Genomic DNA, 12,001 nt, shown 5'->3' on the forward strand with positions numbered 1-12,001 from the left:
TTCATTTTCCAAAGTCGTCTGGAATTGCCTCACGAGAAAACTTCGGGCAACTTCAGAAAACAAAGCACTCCTTGTGCCTGCCCCCAGGCGATTTCATTTTAGTCGTCGGAAGGCAGATCGGGGAGATTAGTCGCCGCAAAGAAGGGGAGATTTGTCGTCTGGAGACTAATCTCTCCGAATCTGCCTTCCGCTGGCTAAAATGAAAAATGCCTTGGGGCAAGCATGCGGAGTGCTTAATTTTCCGAAGTTGCCCGAAATTGCCTCACTTGGAAACTTTGGGCGACTTCAGAAAACAAAGAGCTCCGTGTGTCTGCCCCCAGGCAATTTTCATTTTAACCAGGGGAAGGCAGATCGGGGAGATTAGTCACCGCAAAGAGGAGATTTGTCTCCTGGTGACTAATCTCCCCGAATCTGCCCGTGTGGCCAGACCCCAATGGAACAATGATGAAGTGCCAGTGAGCAAAATTATACAAACTTAATCACTAAAACCATCTCAAGTTATAGCAGGATTTTTCTGACTCACTTATAACATCAACTCCAAAACCAAGGGGGTTATTTATCAATATCTGATTTTTTTCAAATAAAAAAGACCAACCAAACTACAATCCACGATGTGACCTTATTTATTATTAAAAAAAGCATTTTTTAATCAGATCAGGGACAAACTCAATAAAATTGAGTGAAAAACCCAATCGTACATTTTTTTTCAGTTTTTTCCCAAATTGTACAATTTTTTTGGGCTCATTCCTGAAAATATTTTTGTATTTTTGCCCAAAATAGTTGGATTTTCGAATTTTTTTCATTGGAAAATTACCTTGGGCCCTATAGTAAGTAGCGTATTTGGACCCGCTACCCGACCCGCAAGTACCTTTTGTAAACCAGAAGTGACTTCATCCGAAGTAGGCGTTATCAGGAAAAAAAGAGTAAAAATCACTATTGAGAAGACCCAAGGCCCAATCTGCAAAGTCCGCAAAACTGCCGACACGCGTCTATACCGCAGGTACCGCAGGTTTTTGCGGGTAACCCGCTGGTACCTGACCAGCTGCAGGACTCTATCCCGCGGCAATCATTTTCTTCCAAACTATACATAAATTTTCAGGTCAGGTATTAAACATATCTTACAGACAAGGAAATAATTTGATTTAGGTCACAGAATAGGTAGAAAATGAAGAGAGTCTGTTTATAGTGCAGCGAGCATTTTCATGCAATCAAGTGTTGTTCTATTTACACTAATTACAGTAGATAATTATATGGATTTTACATTTCTGCAGATAATTAATGATGCAATTATTACTGTTTCTTTATAGCAAAATGAAAACACTCCTCGTTAAAGAAAATAGATATTTTGGACCCACTGTTGGGTGGCACTGAAACATACCTTACATTGGTATACAGCAGTAACATTTAAAAACACAGAAAAGAGGCATTCAGCCACAGCTCTGGCTAACAAAGTGGGTGTATTATCCCTTTGCCTTTAAACCGATGGAAAAATAGGTGGGCATCGCTATTGTTTGCACACAGGACATGATTAGTGTTTCCACAGAACATAGATTTTCTACATATTCATATAATCCTTTAAAAATATTAAAGGGATACTGTCATGGGAATTTTTTTTCAAAATACATCAGCTAATAGTGCTGTTCCAGCAAAATTCTTCACTGAAACCCATTTCTTAAAAGAGCAAACTGATTTTTTTTATATTTAATTTTGAAATCTGAAATGGGACTAGACATATTGTCAGTTTCCCAGCTGCCCCCAGTCATGTGACTTGTGCTCTGATAAACTTCAGTCACTCTTCACTGCTGTACTGCAAGTTGGAGTGATGTCAAGCCCCCCAGCAGCCTAACAACAGAACAATGGGAAGGTAACCAGATAACAGCTACCTCACACAAGATCTGGTGGATCTAAAAACAGCACTCAATAGTAAAAATCCAGGTCCCACTGCTACACATTCACTTACATTGAGCAGGAGAAACAACAGCCTGCCTGAAAGCAGTTCCAGGCAAAATGACCTAAGATGGCTGCCTACACACCAGTATTACAACTAAAAAAATACACTTGCTGGTTCAGGAATTCAGTTTTATACGGTAGAGTGAATTATTTGCAGTGTAAACAGTGTAATTTAAAAATAAAGACTACACCATAAAAATCATAACAGAATCCCTTTAAGCATGCAGAGAAATAAAAGAGCTGCTGTATTGCTTGCATAAGCAAAGGTTTACTACTTAAGATGGCCATCCTCGATTCGTATGATTTTCGGACCATGTGTGGAGAGTCGCGGCATTTTTCGTCCCACGGAGATCGGTCGTTTGGTCGACTAAAAGATTTCTGACGGCTGCTGATAATATCTCTGCATGTATTGCCGATAGTACGATTTTCAGTGAGAGACTGTCATCTGTTTTGTCAGACATAACTTTCATACGATTGCTGTCAGGGGCAGAACACCGGCTGATCTGTTCTTTTACTACTTTATTTGATCGGAATGATTTGTGGCAGGTCAGGAGATGGAGAAGTCTGATCGAGGATTCAAACAATCGGATCTTTGCATCTATGGCCAGCTTTAGACTACAATAATTACTGGTGACTGGTTATTTTTCAGTGTGATCACTATCAGTACTGTGCTGCGACCCTGCCTTGTGGGTGACGTATATTATACTGGGTATGTTTGTATACAAACTGGTGCATTATTTCACAATTTCCCCAGCTTTGTTTATGTTGAGAATTTTACTCTGAAACATCTCAAACACTTCTTTTTCTCACTTCACCCTAACATGCTGTTTTGAAAATGATTTACATTTGGATTTTCACATGAATGACCAAATAGCATTGATCCCTTGCTCTGACCAGTGATCAAACATGCCCCAAGAAGCGACCTTGTCTTGTGATTGGATCTCCCTGTGTATGACCACCAGCTTTAGTTAAAAAGTTATTGCATTTCAATTGAATGGTCTTTATTTAAAAAAATGACTTTCTTTTCTTCGTGATTGGTTATACTGCAAATCTCTAAAAACAGCTTAGTATATGATTTCAATGGAGTACTGACTCAGCTTGCAACTTTGAGCTTGTTTAATGCACCACTATTCGCTATGTGTTATTAACCTTTGCTTCTCCCATGGCAGGAGGAAAAATCCCCAAAGAAAATATTGTGCTGACATATATCTAAGATTTATAGGATCATAGTTACTTTACTATAATAAGTGGAAAACCACAACAACTAGTTGTCCTTTACCGGGTGATATCACCCTAGGCTGTGTAAACGAATGTAAATTAAAGGGGCTGTTAAACTTCAAACACTTTTTTTTACGGTTTAGTTGTTTTCAGATTGTTCACCAGAAATAAAGACTTTACTTTCTATTTGTCATTGTTTTTCTAATATTGAAGTGTAAAGTTTCATTATTCACCTTCTAAAGCAGCTCTGGGAGGGGGGTCGCCGACTCTGTAACTGTTCTAAATTGATACATTTTTTCTATCTTTGGCCCTGCTGAGCAGAATCCCTGAGTTTCATTAAAGGCAGATTTATACAATAGTTGCTAATATTCCACAGATATTGCTGAAAAATCTATCAACTAATGTAGCAACTAAATGTAGCAAATTGTAACAGTTCATAATCTGCTCCTGGATTACTGAATTGATGGACTGCAACACAAACATTAAACTTCAATATTCGAAAAACGATTTTAGAAAAAAGGAAAGCATTAAAGGAAAAAGGAAAGATTAAAAATCAATTTTGGATGAAATATTACAAATTCATTTTCCTGATTAGGTCCGTTTAAACCTAAAAACATTCTGTTTTCCGCCATTCAGTTATTTTTTTTAATCTCCTTGGGACAATTCCTGTGACACACATATTTAAGTTTACTTTAAGCAACTTGTGTTTCAGGATATGCAAACACTGAACTGAGTAACAAGGTACTCTGCAAATACAGAAGAATATAAGGACCAAACTACTGCTCAGTAGGGATGGACAAAAATTTTCACCTTGTGTCACCGCGGAAATGACACCCATAGACTTGTATAGAGTTGAGCGTCAAAAGAAATGATGCACGTCGAAAAAATTCACTGTGCAATAATTTTTGATGCCCATAGACTTTAATAGGCGTCGGCGACATTTCGCCAGCGGTGAATTATTTTGTGAAATGAAACGGGTCAAATTCACCCATCCCTACTGCTCAGTATTTCATGTGAATTGATAATGTTGATGGTAAAAAAATCTATAAATCACATAGGGGCAGATTTATCAAAATGTGAGTTTAGAACATAAATAAATATGTGGGATTTTTAGAACCGTATTTATCAAATTGTAAGTTCTTACTTTCACCCATTGATAAATAAAATTCTAATAATCCCGTAGAAATGAATACAACCTGGGTGAGTTTTTATATATTAAGTGCTAAACTCACATTTTGATAACTCTGCCCCATAATATTTTACTGATTTGCCAGCAGGTTATAATAGTTTGATATCTGTCAGCTTGGTCACATTACCTTATACAAAACATGAAAACATGTGCATGATGCAGAGTGCAGCAGTACAGGGCACAAGGCAACCTGCAGGCTCTGCTGGAGGATGGTTTGTACCAGTTTTTTGCAACTTGCCAAATGAGGCCTATATGTTTGTGCAATACAGTTACCGAATGCAGTGATTAGACAGTAAAACACTCACTCATAGGAATTTGTCATGAAGGAACAGGAATGTTTTTTATGTGTGTATGTGTTTGATTCATATACAGTAAATAATGTAATATGAAGCCAATTGTTTGTTCAACTTAATAAATCCATTTACAGCTGGGATAAGTGATAACAGATCCAGAAAACAAACTTATATAACTTATAAATATTCATGCTGTATTTCACAGTATTGGTATCATCATAAATCCAGATTAATGTAAAAGCAAAATATGAAAAAAATAGATTCACATTTGAAATAACTGTGTAGACTTTCCATTGACCATTAGTTTTCCAATGTAATTTAGAAGCATGCATTTAGGAAAAGTGACAATATGGCCTCACCGATTCCTTCAGTTATTTTTTTTTTTTTGGTACATTAAAAACAAACTTAGGTATAAAATGAACCTGCCACAATCAAATACAAATTGTGTTTTCTGGAAGTTTTTTTAAAAGTTGTGCGGGATGGCACTCGGGTCTTTTTGTTTTCCGAAGTCACCCAAAGTTGCCTCACAAGGAAACTTTGGAAAACAAATCGACCCGAGTGCCATCCCTCCGGTGATTTACATTTTAGCCACTGAGAAGGCAGGGAAGGCAGTTCGGGGAGATTAGTTGCCCCGAACAGGAGTTTTGTCACCGGGTGACTAATCTCCCTGAATCTGCCTGTGTGCCCTGACCCTTAAGGGGGCCTATGGCAACCAGCTGGGAGAGGACTGCATCAATGTGCAAGACAGTCCTTGTCTGACAATATTTTCAATCCTGTCTGAGAGATATTGGTTTGTCAGCTACTTTTATTGTCCCATGTATAGTATGGCTTTACCAATCTCTGCATGATCAGGGTTTCAGTCAACTGTACACACAAGTAGGTCAAATTGGCCTTTTAAATGCACTGATTTGTTGGTTAATTACGACATAAGATGAAGGTGCAATCTTTAGACAAAAACGATTTTCAGACATCTTGTTGAACTCCATCAGTTTGGGTGAACACACAAACCAAAGTTATGCCACTTGGGAATGATCATAATGGCTAGCAATACTGGCTTGTGTTTGTTTTGACAAAAGGGGGGATACAATGAGGAGTTTCCCAAAGTTTGAGCAGTTGTGTTCTTTGTAGAAAGGGCAAGGTAACCTTTTGAACTCCCTAAAAAACACAAATAGAGTGTGTGTGTGTATGGTAAAAAAAGAGGAATTCTCCAGGAGTTGATATGGTACAAAACCATATGCCTGTTTTTCCTTCTTTTGCAGTTATAATTCTCTCTGTCCCCTCTTCTATATTTATTGACCACTTCCCTGCTTGACAACCATAAGACAACTGCTCTGAATTGGGGTGATTTGAACATACATATGGAAAACAATACTTTGGGCTCTTTTGATTTGCAACTTCTGGTGACTTGACTTCCCTACTCACATGGACAATCATGCTTTTAGCAAAAACACCTTAACTCTCTTCAATGCTATAACTTGCCTATGGATCCAAGAATGCCCTCTTATTGGTTCTTGAGATCATCACTCCTTCCACCAGTTTAGTCCACTGAAACATCAGCCTTGGCCTGCTAACTCAATTTGCATCTATCAAAGATGCTCCCATTCAAACAAAAGCCAGGAACGTAAGTCACAACCGGATCCTGACTTCACTGTAGCCTCATGATTTCATACTACAACAGATCTTTTTCACTCACTGAAACATGTACATCACCAGAGACAGAGACAGAGAAAAAGGAAATACTTTTTTAAAATTTAGATTAGCTGATTATAATGAAGTCTATGGGAGAAAAAGTTTCCATAATTCAGAGCTTTCTCGATAATGGGTTTCCAGATAACAGATCCCATACCATGTGCATTCTGACATGCCACACTTGTATACAATACATACAATACTCATTATCAGCAATACATTCACTGTGTATATCTTATTGTCAATTAAAAAATCCACTATTTATGATATAATCATTCATTTCATTCCACAACAATTGGAGACAAATTATATTATCTGTAAAGCTTTTAAATTTCTGTTACCAATATGTGTTCTGTTCTTGTTTTTGGATTGGTGTGGTTGATGCAACATTCAGTAAAGAACAATCTATAAATAATTCACAGTGTGTGGAGTGAGTTCACGCTAAACACCTGTCCAAGCTAAGCACTGTTTAGCAATTAGAATAGATTAATGAGCCCTATTTAAGAATTCATTTGACCTATATGGTTTTAAAAAGCCTAATTTTAAAGGCAAGCAGTGGCAAGTACACCAGATATTTTATTAGATTTAGAGCTACTAGACCTAACAATCCCCTTCTTGAAGGGTCATTTATCAAAACTGGTCAAATTTGCCCATGGTCAGTAACCCATGGTAACCAATCAGATTGCTGCATTCATTGTTCTACTTGCAGTTGGTTCAAAAAGCTAATTGCTGATTGGTTGCTATAGGTAACTGCCCATGGGCAAATTTGCCCAGTGTTGATAAATGAGCCCCAGTGTGTTTTAATCAGCGGTGATCAAAACACTCATTACCTGATCCTAGTCGATATCAATGGGAACCTCTGTATTTGGCTCTTATCCACAATTTTAACCTGGGCAATAGTCATAGGCCAACAATAAACTTTCAAATAGGTTAGGGTAAATTTATATGTAAGGAATCCCAGTTGTTTATGTGTTTTTTTTTTTCTGTGGGTCATGACAAGATGGAGGCCTTTGCAGGAAGATGTAATTGATAAAAGCACAAACTACATGTTGTTAAGTTGCAAATTAATTGTAGATTTTCTTGACTCCTTACACCAGATATTTTAAACATGTGTTTCTTCTTTAGAAATTAAACCAACAGCACAGTCAGCAACATATGCTGGGGCTCATACATGCGAGTGCTTTAACCTACGCTCCCCTGCAGGCAGGGGGGGTGCAGGAAGAAACACATTCTATTCTAATAAAGCTCACTGTACTGACACAGGAGTTCAGCGCTTACATGTGCCTGTGTGAGTACGGGCCCCTTTAAATGAACAGAATGTGTTTCTTCTCTATACATTACAACTGAACGCAGGGGAGTGCAGGTGAGAGGGCTTAGATGTAAAAGTCCTTAATGTGATCAGAATCCTTTCTGAAACCAATCGTGTACTTACTGCTCCAACCTGTCACTTCTATCTTTCTAGCATCTATGTATCTATCATCTATCTATCTATCTATCTATCTATCTATCTATCTATCTATCTATCTATCATCTATCTATCTATCTATCTATCTATCTATCTATCATCTATCTATCTATCTATCTATCTATCTATCTATCTATCTATCTATCTATCTATCATACATGTATATACACACACACACAATGCATATGCTTGTCCACAAACATATCCACATATTCACCTTTTGATTTGGACAAATACTGAAGCCTCCACCAAAGATTTGGCCAAATAAAAACCACATTTGACCCCTAATATGCACAATTATTTTTCAATTGTCCCAAAGCTCCCCCTAGTTCTACACAATACTGTATGTCATTTTGGCTTTATATTTTTACACTGTAAGTAGACATTGTTCATTGCTAGGAAAACTGTGCCTTAAAGCTCCCAACTCCAGTTCAGGAATAAAGAATATGGATGACACAGATCAGGTGGGATATAATTGGAGAATCATTTTGCAGTTTAATACAGCTGCAGGCCACGGAGAGCCCTGATGTTGCTGAACTACAATTCCCATCATGTCTTAACCTTGATATTATGTTAAAGTATGCTGGGATTTATAGTTCAGCGTCAACCGAGTAAAGTGTGATTGACAAGTGTATGAATATGGAATTGCAAGTGAGATTTCTGCTGCAGAATTCACAGTTTATGGCAGGCTAAATATTCACTGCTAGCAAATAATGCTATTTTTAAAACTCTATAATATGTAATGGATGTCTAATAAAGTATACATAACATTTGTTATCATTTTATGTGGCTATCTATACTAGTTTTTATCACCTGCAATGCTCCCTCAGTAATAGTGAACTTTCAATATAATTATATTCTTTATCACCAACAAAATTAGCCCTTGGAGGTGAGTGAGGGTAAGATGGAAAGAGAAAGGGATATCTTTTACATTTGAATACAATTTTATTAAGCTTATATTTTGAATACTTTAAAAGGAAAGAATGCAGGTACAGAGCAAACAAACCTGCAGCAAAGATATGACAATGAAATATTAATCATACTCGATAAAGCAGAGGGCATTACAATCCAGACAAAAATAGAGATCAGTGATGAAATATTCATAAGCAACAGTTTATAAAATCAGGCACAATACCTGTTATACACAGGCCAAGTGAGTAGATGAAAGGTGGTAAAATATTTATCTAAAGGTAGGGGACCAAAAAGAAATGGAAAAATTACAAATGAGAATTCGCATAAAACAGATTACAGATACAAGTTTTATGGGATACTGTGTGCAAAATGTTGTAGTTGCTGTATCAAATGTAATGCATTATTTAACTGAATATGAAGCATGTCTGCATTGTACTACTTATCTAAGGCCAACTGAAACCTTGTAAGCAGTAATGGTGCCCAAAATATTACCAATATAAATGTAACCCCTTGTCTGCTGTAGATCTTAAACTGCTGGTGTCAAGGTTACACATTGCCCATGTTCACTGGCAACATGTGACAAGATCAAAAAGTAGCAGCATGCATGATGTTAAAGGGGTGGTTCACCTTTAAGTTAACTTTTAGCATATTACAGAAAGGCTAATTCAAGCAACTTTCCAATTGGCCTTCCTTTTGTTTAATAGTTTTTGAAGTATTCACCTTTTTCTTCATTTTCTGGCTCCTCCCAGCTTTCAAGTGGGGTTCACTGACCCCATTTAAAAAACAAATGCTCTGTAAGGCTACAAATGTATTGTTATTAGTACTTATTATTGCCCATCTCTCATTCTCTCTCTCTCCAATTCATATACCAATCTCATATTCAAATCAATGGATGGTTGCTAATGTAATTTGGACCCCAGTAACAGATTGCTGAAAGAGCAATCCGGAGTGCTGCTGAGAAAAGTGAGAAAGGCCTTGGATGAGGCAGAAACGTTAGTACTAAGATGTCTCATTAATAAAACTTTTTTCATTATTTTAAGAACTGAAAGTGCTAATCTTTACTGGATGTATGTATGTATGTATGTATATATATATATATATATATATATATATATATATATATATATATATATATATATATATATATATATATATATAGGTATTGGACCCGTTATTCAGAAAGCTCAGAATTACGGAAAGGCCTTCTCCCATAGGCTCTATTTTATCCAAATAATCCAAATTTTTAAAAATGATTTCCTTTTTCTCTGCAATAATAGAATATTACCTTGTACTTTATCCAAACTAAGATATAATTAATCCTTATTGAAAGCAAAACCGTCTATTTAATGTTTACATGATTTTCTAGTAGACTTAGGGGGTTATTTACTAAACTTTGAAAGCAAAAATCACGAAAAATTTGTGATTTTTTTTTATAAAATCTGACTTTTAACAAAATCACAAATTTTTCAGAATTTATTAAACCCAGAGGATGGAAAAGACCAAATCGGAAAATCCGGCATCTCAGGCCTGTCGAGGTTGCATATAAGTCAATGGGAGAAGTCCCAATGATTTTTTTGATGTGCGCTGGGTTTTTGGCAATACCCCGATATTCTGAGTTTTCGAGTGAAAAATTCAAAAAAAGTTGATTTTTCAAGATTTTTTCGTGCTAACAAAATTTTGGGAAAGTGTATTAATAAATAAGCCCAAAAAACCTGTGTGGATTTGGTTGGAGTTTTTTTCAGAGAATATTGAGATAAATTCAGACTTTGATAAATAACCCCCTTAATATATAATGATCCATATTATGGAAAGATCTGTTATACGGAAAACCCAGAGTCCCGAGTATTCTGGATAACAGGTCCCATAACTGTATATATATCACTAACATATTAGTCAACACTGTTCAGAGCATATCTCTTCCTATCAGTCACAGTTGAGATTACGTGATGTTAATATTATGTTTTAAAAAATAGTTGCAATGTTGAAATTTTAAGTCCCAGAGCACAGCTTCGACATAGTTGCAATGTTAAAATTTTTAAGTCCCAGAGCACAGCTTCAACCTGCCATGGGTACGGTGCAAGTGCAAACTCAGAAACTATTTTTTTTAAAGGGGTTGTTCACCTTCCAAACACTTTTTTCAATTCAGTTGTTTTTAGATTGTTCCCCAGAAATAGAGACTTTTTTCAAATACTTTCCATTATTTATTTTTTAAGTTTTTTCCAAAATCTAAGTGTAAAGTTGAATGTTTGTGTCTGTGGTGTTTGAGTCTGTCAGCTCAGTAATTCAGGTGCAGACTCTGAACTGTTACAATTTTGCAACATTGAGTTGATCCATTTCTCAGCAGCATCTCTGGAGTATTAGCAACAATTGTATCAAGTCTAACAGCTGCCTGTAATGAAACCCAGAGATTCTGCTCAGCAGGGACAAAGATAAGAAATGTATCAACTAAATGTATCCATTTAGAACAGTTTACAGGATCGGCGACCCCCCCTCCCAGAGCTGCTTCAGAAGGAGAGAAATGACAATTTACACTTCAATATTAGAAAAACCGTCAAACATAGAAAATAGAAAGTCATTGGAAAAAGTCGTTATTTCTGGTGATCTATCTGAAACCAACTAGTTGTGTGAAGGTGAACAACCCCTTTAAATATGGGCATTAAATTTAAAGAGATGGTTTTCACCTGGCACTTTTAAAAGACTTATGAGAATCCTTTGAAAATCGCTCAACTATTCATTGTTGTGTTTTTGCCTTGAAACTGAACAGCTGGTTTCACCTGTAGTCATCACCCACGAATGCAAAGTTGTTTTCTACTGAACATCTACATACAGCAACACCCTTGCACAAAAATAGCTCTTTCAATCTATCTTTCTGGCAAAAAAAATCAGTGAAAATTTACACATAAATATGCATCTCAGCACGGGTTTGTTTACAAGCAAATTTGTTTTTCCAGCAAAAGGTGTTTATTTCTACCTTATTTCTAAATAAACAGGGTATTAAGCAATCAAGCTTGGCAAATGTACAAGCCCTGACCACAAGATTAGAGAACGGAAAATGAAAAGTACTTTAGATATTTTCACTAAGAACGGAAGCAGGGGTGTGGGTATTTGTTACGCAAATTTCATTTTGGGGTAGTAAACACAGCAATAACTATATAAACACACATATAATAACTATATATATGTGTGTGTGTGTGTGTAGGCTGCACACCTTATAGCAATAAAAGAAAAAAACACACTAAGGTAATGTTACGATAGGTATCCCAAGCCCAGAACAATCCCCAAGGT

The sequence above is a fragment of the Xenopus laevis genome, chromosome 6S (assembly GCF_017654675.1).
Source record: "Xenopus laevis strain J_2021 chromosome 6S, Xenopus_laevis_v10.1, whole genome shotgun sequence".
Taxonomy (NCBI): Eukaryota; Metazoa; Chordata; class Amphibia; order Anura; family Pipidae; genus Xenopus; species Xenopus laevis.